Genomic DNA, 9,378 nt, shown 5'->3' on the forward strand with positions numbered 1-9,378 from the left:
GATGTATCTATCCAGCATCCTCATCATTGGAATGTATCTATACAGCATCCTCCTCATCATTGGGATGTATCTATCCAGCATCCTCGTCATTGAGATGTATCTATCCAGCATCATCCTCAACATTGGGATGTATCTATCCAGCATCCACCTCCTCATTGGGAGGTATCTATCCAGCATCCTCCTCATCATTGGGATGTATCTATCTAGCATCCTCCTCCTCATTGGGATGTATCTATCCAGCCTCCTCCTCATCATTGGGATGTATCTTTCCAGCATCCTACTCCTCATTGGAATGTATCTATCCAGCATCTTCCTCATCATTGGAATGTATCTATCCAACATCCTCCTCATCATTGGGAAGTATCTATTCAGCATCCTCCTCATCATTGGAATGTATCTATTCAACATCCTACTCATCATTGGGATGTATCTATCCAGCATCCTCCTCATCATTGGGATGTATCTATCCAGCATCCACTTCGTCATTCGGATGTATCTATCCAGCATCCTCCTCGTCATTGGGATGTATCTATCCAGCATCCTCCTCGTCATTGGGATGTATCTATCCAGCATGCTCGTCATTGGGATGTAACTATCCAGCATCAGCCTCATCATTGGGATGTATCTATCCAGCATCCGCCTCATCATTGGGATGTATCTATCCAGCATCCTCCTCATCATTGGGATGTATCTATCCAGCATCCTCATCATTGGAATGTATCTATCCAGCATCCTCCTCATCATTGGGATGTATCTATCCAGCATCCTCGTCATTGAGATGTATCTATCCAGCATCATCCTCAACATTGGGATGTATCTATCCAGCATCCTCCTCATCATTGGGATGTATCTATCCAGCATCCTCCTCATCATTGGGATGTATTTACCCAGCATCCTCCTCTTCATTGGGATGTATCTATCCAGCATCCTCATCGTCATTGTGATGTATCTATCCAGCATCCTCCTCGTCATTGGGATGTATCTATCCAGCATCCTCCTCGTCATTGGGATGTATCTATCCAGCATCCTAATCGTCATTGTGATGTATCTATCCAGCATCCCCCTGGTCATTGGGATGTATCTATCCGGCATCCTCATCGTCATTGCAATGTATCTATCCAGCATCCTCCTCATCATTGCGATGTATCTATCCAGCATCCTCGTCATTGGAATGTATCTATCCAGCATCCTCCTCGTCATTGGGATGTATCTATCCAACATCCTCGTCATTGCGATTTATATATCCAGCATCCTCATCGTCATTGGAATGTATCTATCCAGCATCCTTGTCATTGGGATGTATATATCCAGCATCCTCATCATTGGGATGCATCTATCCAGCATCCTCCTCGACATTCGCATGTATCTATCCAGCATCCTCCTCTTCATTGGGATGTATCTATCCAGCATCCGCCTCATCATTGGGATGTATCTGTTCAGCATCCTCCTCGTCATTGGGATGTATCTATCCAGCATCCTCATCATTGGGATGTATCTATCCAGCATCCACTTCGTCATTCGGATGTATCTATCCAGCATCCACCTCATCATTGGGATGCATCTATCCAGCATCCTCGTCATTGGGATGTATCTATCCAGCATCCACTTCCTCATTGGGATGTATCTTTCCAGCATCCTCCTCATCATTGGGATGTATCTATCCAGCATCCTCCTGTTCATTGGGATGTATCTATCCAGCATCCTCGTCATTGGGATGTATCTATCCAGCATCAGCCTCATCATTGGGATGTATCTATCCAGCATCCGCCTCATCATTGGGATGTATCTATCCAGCATCCTCATCATTGGGATGTATCTATCCAGCATCCTCCTCATCATTGGGATGTATCTATCCAGCATCCTCCTCATCATTGGGATCTATCAATCCAGCATCCTCCTCATCATTGGGATGTATTTACCCAGCATCCTCCTCATCATTGGGATGTATCTGTCCAGCATCCTCGTCATTGGGATGTATCTATCCAGCATCCTCCTCGTCATTGGGATGGATCTATCCAGCATCCTCCTCGTCTTTGGGATGTATCTATCCAGCATCCTCATCGTCATTGTGATGTATCTATCCAGCATCCTCCTGGTCATTGGGATGTATCTATCCAGCATCCGCCTCATCATTGGGATGTATGTATCCAGCATCCTCATCATTGGGATGTATCTATCCAGCATCCTCCTCATCATTGGGATCTATCAATCCAGCATCCTCCTCATCATTGGGATGTATTTACCCAGCATCCTCCTCTTCATTGGGATGTATCTATCCAGCATCCTCATCGTCATTGTGATGTATCTATCCAGCATCCTCCTCGTCATTGGGATGTATCTATCCAGCATCCTCCTCGTCATTGGGATGTATCTATCCAGCATCCTAATCGTCATTGTGATGTATCTATCCAGCATCCCCCTGGTCATTGGGATGTATCTATCCGGCATCCTCATCGTCATTGCGATGTATCTATCCAGCATCCTCCTCATCATTGCGATGGATCTATCCAGCATCCTCGTCATTGGGATGTATCTATCCAGCATCCTCCTCGTCATTGGGATGTATCTATCCAACATCCTCGTCATTGCGATTTATATATCCAGCATCCTCATCGTCATTGGAATGTATCTATCCAGCATCCTTGTCATTGGGATGTATATATCCAGCATCCTCATCATTGGAATGTATCTATCCAGCATCCTCCTCATCATTGGGATGTATCTATCCAGCATCCTCCTCCTCATTGGGATGTACCTATCCAGCATCCTCCTCATCATTGGGATGTATCTATCCTGCATCCTCCTCCTCATTGGGATGTATCTATCCAGCCTCCTCCTCATCATTGGGATGCATCTATCCAACATCCTCCTCGTCATTCGGATGTATCTATTCAGCATCCTCCTCGTCATTGGGATGTATCTATCCAGCATCCTCATCATTGGAATGTATCTATACAGCATCCTCCTCATCATTGGGATGTATCTATCCAGCATCCTCGTCATTGAGATGTATCTATCCAGCATCATCCTCAACATTGGGATGTATCTATCCAGCATCCTCCTCCTCATTGGGAGGTATCTAACCAGCATCCTCCTCATCATTGGGATGTATCTATCCAGCATCCTCCTCCTCATTGGGATGTATCTATCCAGCCTCCTCCTCATCATTGGGATGTATCTATCCAGCATCCTACTCCTCATTGGGATGTATCTATCCAGCATCTTCCTCATCATTGCAATGTATCTATCCAACATCCTCCTCATCATTGGGAAGTATCTATTCAGCATCCTCCTCATCATTGGAATGTATCTATTCAACATCCTCCTCATCATTGGGATGTATCTATCCAGCATCCTCCTCATCATTGGGATGTATCTGTCCATCATCCTCCTCGTCATTGGGATGTATCTGTCCAGCATCCTCATCATGGTGATGTATCTATCCAGCATCCACTTCGTCATTCGGATGTATCTATCCAGCATCCTCCTCGTCATTGGGATGTATCTATCCAGCATCCTCCTCGTCATTGGGATGTATCTATCCAGCATGCTCGTCATTGGGATGTAACTATCCAGCATCAGCCTCATCATTGGGATGTATCTATCCAGCATCCGCCTCATCATTGGGATGTATCTATCCAGCATCCTCCTCATCATTGGGATGTATCTATCCAGCATCCTCATCATTGGAATGTATCTATCCAGCATCCTCCTCATCATTGGGATGTATCTATCCAGCATCCTCGTCATTGAGATGTATCTATCCAGCATCATCCTCAACATTGGGATGTATCTATCCAGCATCCTCCTCATCATTCGGATGTATCTATCCAGCATCCTCCTCATCATTGGGATGTATCTATACAACATCCTCCTCATCATTGGGATGTATCTATCCAGCATCCTCCTCATCATTGGGATGCATCTATCCAGCAACTTCCTCATCATTGGGATGTATCTATCCAGCATACTCCTCATCATTGCGATGTATCTATCCAGCATCCTCGTCATTGGGATGTATCTATCCAGCATCATCCTCAACATTGGGATGTATCTATCCAGCATCCTCCTCATCATTGGGATGTATCTATCCAGCATCCTCCTCATCATTGGGATGTATCTATCCAGCATCCTGCTCCTCATTGGGATGTATCTATCCAGCATCCTCCTCATCATTGGGATGTATCTATCCAGCATCCTCCTCCTCATTGGGATGTATCTATCCAGCATCCTCCTCGTCATTGGGATGCATCTATCCAGCATCTTCCTCATCATTGGAATGTATCTATCCAACATCCTCCTCATCATTGGGATGTATCTATCCAGCATCCTCCTCATCATTGGGATGCATCTATCCAGCATCTTCCTCATCATTGGGATGTATCTATCCAGCATCCTCCTCATTATTGGGATGTATCTATCCAGCATCTTCCTCATCATTGGGATGCATCTATCCAGCATCCTCCTCGTCCTTCGGATGTATCTATCCAGCATCCTCCTCATCATTGGGATGTATCTATCCAGCATCCGCCTCATCATTGGGATGTATCTATCCAGCATCCTCCTCGTCATTGGGATGTATCTATCCAGCATCCTCATCATTGGGATGTATCTATCCTGCATCCACTTCGTCATTCGGATGTATCTATCCAGCATCCTCCTCGTCATTGGGATGTATCTATCCAGCATCCTCCTCGTCATTGGGATGTATCTATCCAGCATCAGCCTCATCATTGGGATGTATCCATCAAGCATCCGCCGCATCATTGGGATGTATCTACCCAGCATCCTCCTCATCATTGTGATGTATCTATCCAGCATCCTCCTCATCATTGGGATGTATTTACCCAGCATCCTCCTCTTCATTGGGATGTATCTATCCAGCATCCTCATCGTCATTGTGGTGTATCTATCCAGCATCCTTCTCGTCATTGGGATGTATCTATCCAGCATCCTAATCGTCATTGTGATGTATCTATCCAGCATCCCCCTGGTCATTGGGATTTATCTATCCAGCATCCTCATCGTCATTGCGATGTATCTATCCAGCATCCTCCTCATCATTGCGATGTATCTATCCAGCATCCTCGTCATTGGGATGTATCTATCCAGCATCCTCCTCGTCATTGGGATGTATCTATCCAACATCCTCGTCATTGCGATTTATATATCCAGCATCCTCATCGTCATTGGGATGTATCTATCCAGCAACCTCATCGTCATTGGGATGCATCTATCCAACATCCTCCTCGTCATTCGGATGTATCTATCCAGCATCCTCCTCGTCATTGGGATGTATCTATCCAGCATCCTCATCATTGAGATGTATCTATCCAGCATCATCCTCAACATTGGGATGTATCTATCCAGCATCCTCCTCCTCATTGGGAGGTATCCATCCAGCATCCTCCTCGTCATTGGGATGTAATATCCAGCATCCTCCTTCTCATTGGGATGTATCTATCCAGCCTCCTCCTCATCATTGGGATGTATCTATCCAGCATCCTCCTCCTCATTGTGATGTATCTCTCCAGCATCTTCCTCATCATTGGAATGTATCTATCCAACATCCTCCTCATCATTGAGAAGTATCTATCCAGCATCCTCCTCATCATTGGAATGTATCTATTCAACATCCTCCTCACCATTGGGATGTATCTATCCAGCATCCTCCTCATCATTGGGATGTATCTATCCAGCATCCTCCTCGTCATTGGGATGTATCTATCCAGCATCCTCATCATTGGGATGTATCTATCCAGCATCCACTTCGTCATTCGGATGTATCTATCCAGCATCCTCCTCGTCATTGGGATGTATCTATCCAGCATCCTCCTCGTCATTGGGATGTATCTATCCAGCATGCTCGTCATTGGGATATATCTATCCAGCATCAGCCTCATCATTGGGATGTATCTATCCAGCATCCGCCTCATCATTGGGATGTATCTATCCAGCATCCTCCTCATCATTGGGATGTATCTATCCAGCATCCTCATCATTGGAATGTATCTATCCAGCATCCTCATCATCATTGGGATGTATCTATCCAGCATCCTCGTCATTGAGATGTATCTATCCAGCATCATCCTCAACATTGGGATGTATCTATCCAGCATCCTCCTCATCATTGGAAAGTATCTATTCAACATCCTCCTCATCATTGGGATGTATCTATCCAGCATCTTCCTCATCATTGCGATGTATCTATCCAGCATACTCCTCATCATTGGGATGTATCTATCCAGCAACCTCGTCATTGAGATGTATCTATCCAGCATCATCCTCAACATTGGGATGTATCTATCCAGCATCCTCCTCCTCATTGGGATGTATCTATCCAGCATCCTCCTCCTCATTGGCAGGTATCTATCCAGCATCCTCCTCATCATTGGGATGTATCTATCCAACATCCTCCTCATCATTGGGATGTATCTATCCAGCATCCTCCTCATCATTGGAATGTATCTATTCAACATCCTCCTCATCATTGGGATGTATCTGTCCAGCATCCTCCTCATCATTGGGATGTATCTATCCAGCATCCTCCTCATCATTGGGATGCATCTATCCAGTATCTTCCTCATCATTGGGATGCATCTATCCAGCATCCTCCTCGTCATTCGGATGTATCTATCCAGCATCCTCCTCATCATTGGGATGTATCTATCCAGCATTGGCCTCATCATTGGGATGTAGCTATCCAGCATCCTCCTCGTCATTGGGATGTATCTATCCAGCATCCTCATCATTGGGATGTATCTATCCAGAATCCACTTCGTCATTCGGATGTATCTATCCAGCATCCTCCTCGTCATTGGGATGTATCTATCCAGCATCCTCCTCGTCATTGGGATGTATCTATCCAGCATCAGCCTCATCATTGGGATGTATCCATCCAGCATCCGCCGCATCATTGGGATGTATCTATCCAGCATCCTCATCATTGGGATGTATCTATGAAGCATCCTCCTCATCATTGGGATGTATCTATCCAGCATCCTCCTCATCATTGGGTTCTATCAATCCAGCATCCTCCTCATCCTTGGGATGTATTTACCCAGCATCCTCCTTTTCATTGGGATGTATCTATCCAGCATCCTCATCGTCATTGTGATGTATCTATCCAGCATCCTCCTCGTCATTGGGATGTATCTATCCAGCATCCTCATCGTCATTGTGATGTATCTATCCAGCATCCTCCTGGTCATTGGGATGTATCTATCCAGCATCCTCATCGTCATTGCGATGTATCTATCCAGCATCCTCCTCATCATTGCGATGTATCCAGCATCCTCGTCATTGGGATGTATCTTTCCAGCATCCTCCTCGTCATTGGGATGTATCTATCCAACATCCTCGTCATTGGGATTTATATATCCAGCATCCTCATCGTCATTGGGATGTATCTATCCAGCATCCTCCTCGTCATTGGAATGTATCTATCCAGCATCCTCCTCGGCATTCTGATGTATCTATCCAGCATCCTCCTCATCATTGGGATGTATCTATCCAGCATCCTTCTCATCATTGGGATGTATCTTTCCAGCATCCTTCTCGTCATTGGGATGTATCTATCCAGCATCCTCCTCATCATTGGGATGTATCTATCCAGCATCCTCCTCCTCATTGTGATGTATCTCTCCAGCATCTTCCTCATCATTGGGATCTATCAATCCAGCATCCTCCTCATCATTGGGATGTATTTACCCAGCATCCTCCTCTTCATTGGGATGTATCTATCCAGCATCCTCATCGTCATTGTGATGTATCTATCCAGCATCCTCCTCATCATTGGGATGTATCTATCCAGCATCCTCATCATTGGGATGTATCTATCCAGCATCCACTTACTCATTGGGATGTATCTATCCAGCATCCTCCTCATCATTGGGATGTATCTATCCAGCATTCTCCTGTTCATTGGGATGTATCTATCCACCATCCTCGTCATTGGGATGTATCTATCCAGCATCCTCCTCATCATTGGGATGTATCTATCCAGCATCCTCATCATTGGAATGTATCTATCCAGCATCCTGCTCGTCATTGTGATGTATCTATCCAGCATCCTCCTCGTCATTGGGATGTATCTATCCAGCATCCTCCTCGTCATTGGGATGTATCTATCCAGCATCCTAATCGTCATTGTGATGTATCTATCCAGCATCCCCCTGGTCATTGGGATGTATCTATCCGGCATCCTCATCGTCATTGCGATGTATCTATCCAGCATCCTCCTCATCATTGCGATGTATCTATCCAGCATCCTCGTCATTGGGATGTATCTATCCAGCATCCTCCTCGTCATTGGGATGTATCTACCCAGCATCCTTGTCATTGGGATGTATATATCCAGCATCCTCATCATCATTGGGATGTATCTATCCAGCATTCTCCTGGTCATTGGGATGTATCTATCCAGCATCCACTTCGTCATTCGGATGTATCTATCCAGCATCCTCCTCGTCATTGGGATGTATCTATCCAGCATCCTCCTCGTCATTGGGATGTATCTATCCAGCATGCTCGTCATTGGGTTATATCTATCCAGCATCAGCCTCGTCATTGGGATGTATCTATCCAGCATCCTCCTCGTCATTGGGATGTATCTACCCAGCATCCTTGTCATTGGGATGTATATATCCAGCATCCTCATCATCATTGGGATGTATCTATCCAGCATTCTCCTGGTCATTGGGATGTATCTATCCAGCATCCACTTCGTCATTCGGATGTATCTATCCAGCATCCTCCTCGTCATTGGGATGTATCTATCCAGCATCCGCCTCGTCATTGGGATGTATCTATCCAGCATGCTCGTCATTGGGATATATCTATCCAGCATCAGCCTCGTCATTGGGATGTATCTATCCAGCATCCGCCTCATCATTGGGATGTATCTATCCAGCATCCTCCTCATCATTGGTATGTATCTATCCAGCATCCTCATCATTGGAATGTATCTATCCAGCATCCTCCTCATCATTGGGATATATCTATCCAGCATCCTCGTCGTTGAGATGTATCTATCCAGCATCATCCTCAACATTGGGATGTATCTATCCAGCATCCTCCTCATCGTTGGAATGTATCTATTCAACATCCTCCTCATCATTGGGATGTATCTATCCAGCATCCTCCTCATCATTGGGATGTATCTATCCAGCATCCTCCTCATCATTGGGATGCATCTATCCAGCATCTTCCTCATCATTGCGATGTATCTATCCAGCATACTCCTCATCATTGGGATGTATCTATCCAGCATCCTCGTCATTGAGATGTATCTATCCAGCATCATCCTCAACATTGGGATGTATCTATCCAGCATCCTCCTCCTCATTGGGATGTATCTATCCAGCATCCTCCTCGTCA

This window comes from Hypanus sabinus, chromosome 31, assembly GCF_030144855.1.
Source record: "Hypanus sabinus isolate sHypSab1 chromosome 31, sHypSab1.hap1, whole genome shotgun sequence".
Classification (NCBI taxonomy): domain Eukaryota; kingdom Metazoa; phylum Chordata; class Chondrichthyes; order Myliobatiformes; family Dasyatidae; genus Hypanus; species Hypanus sabinus.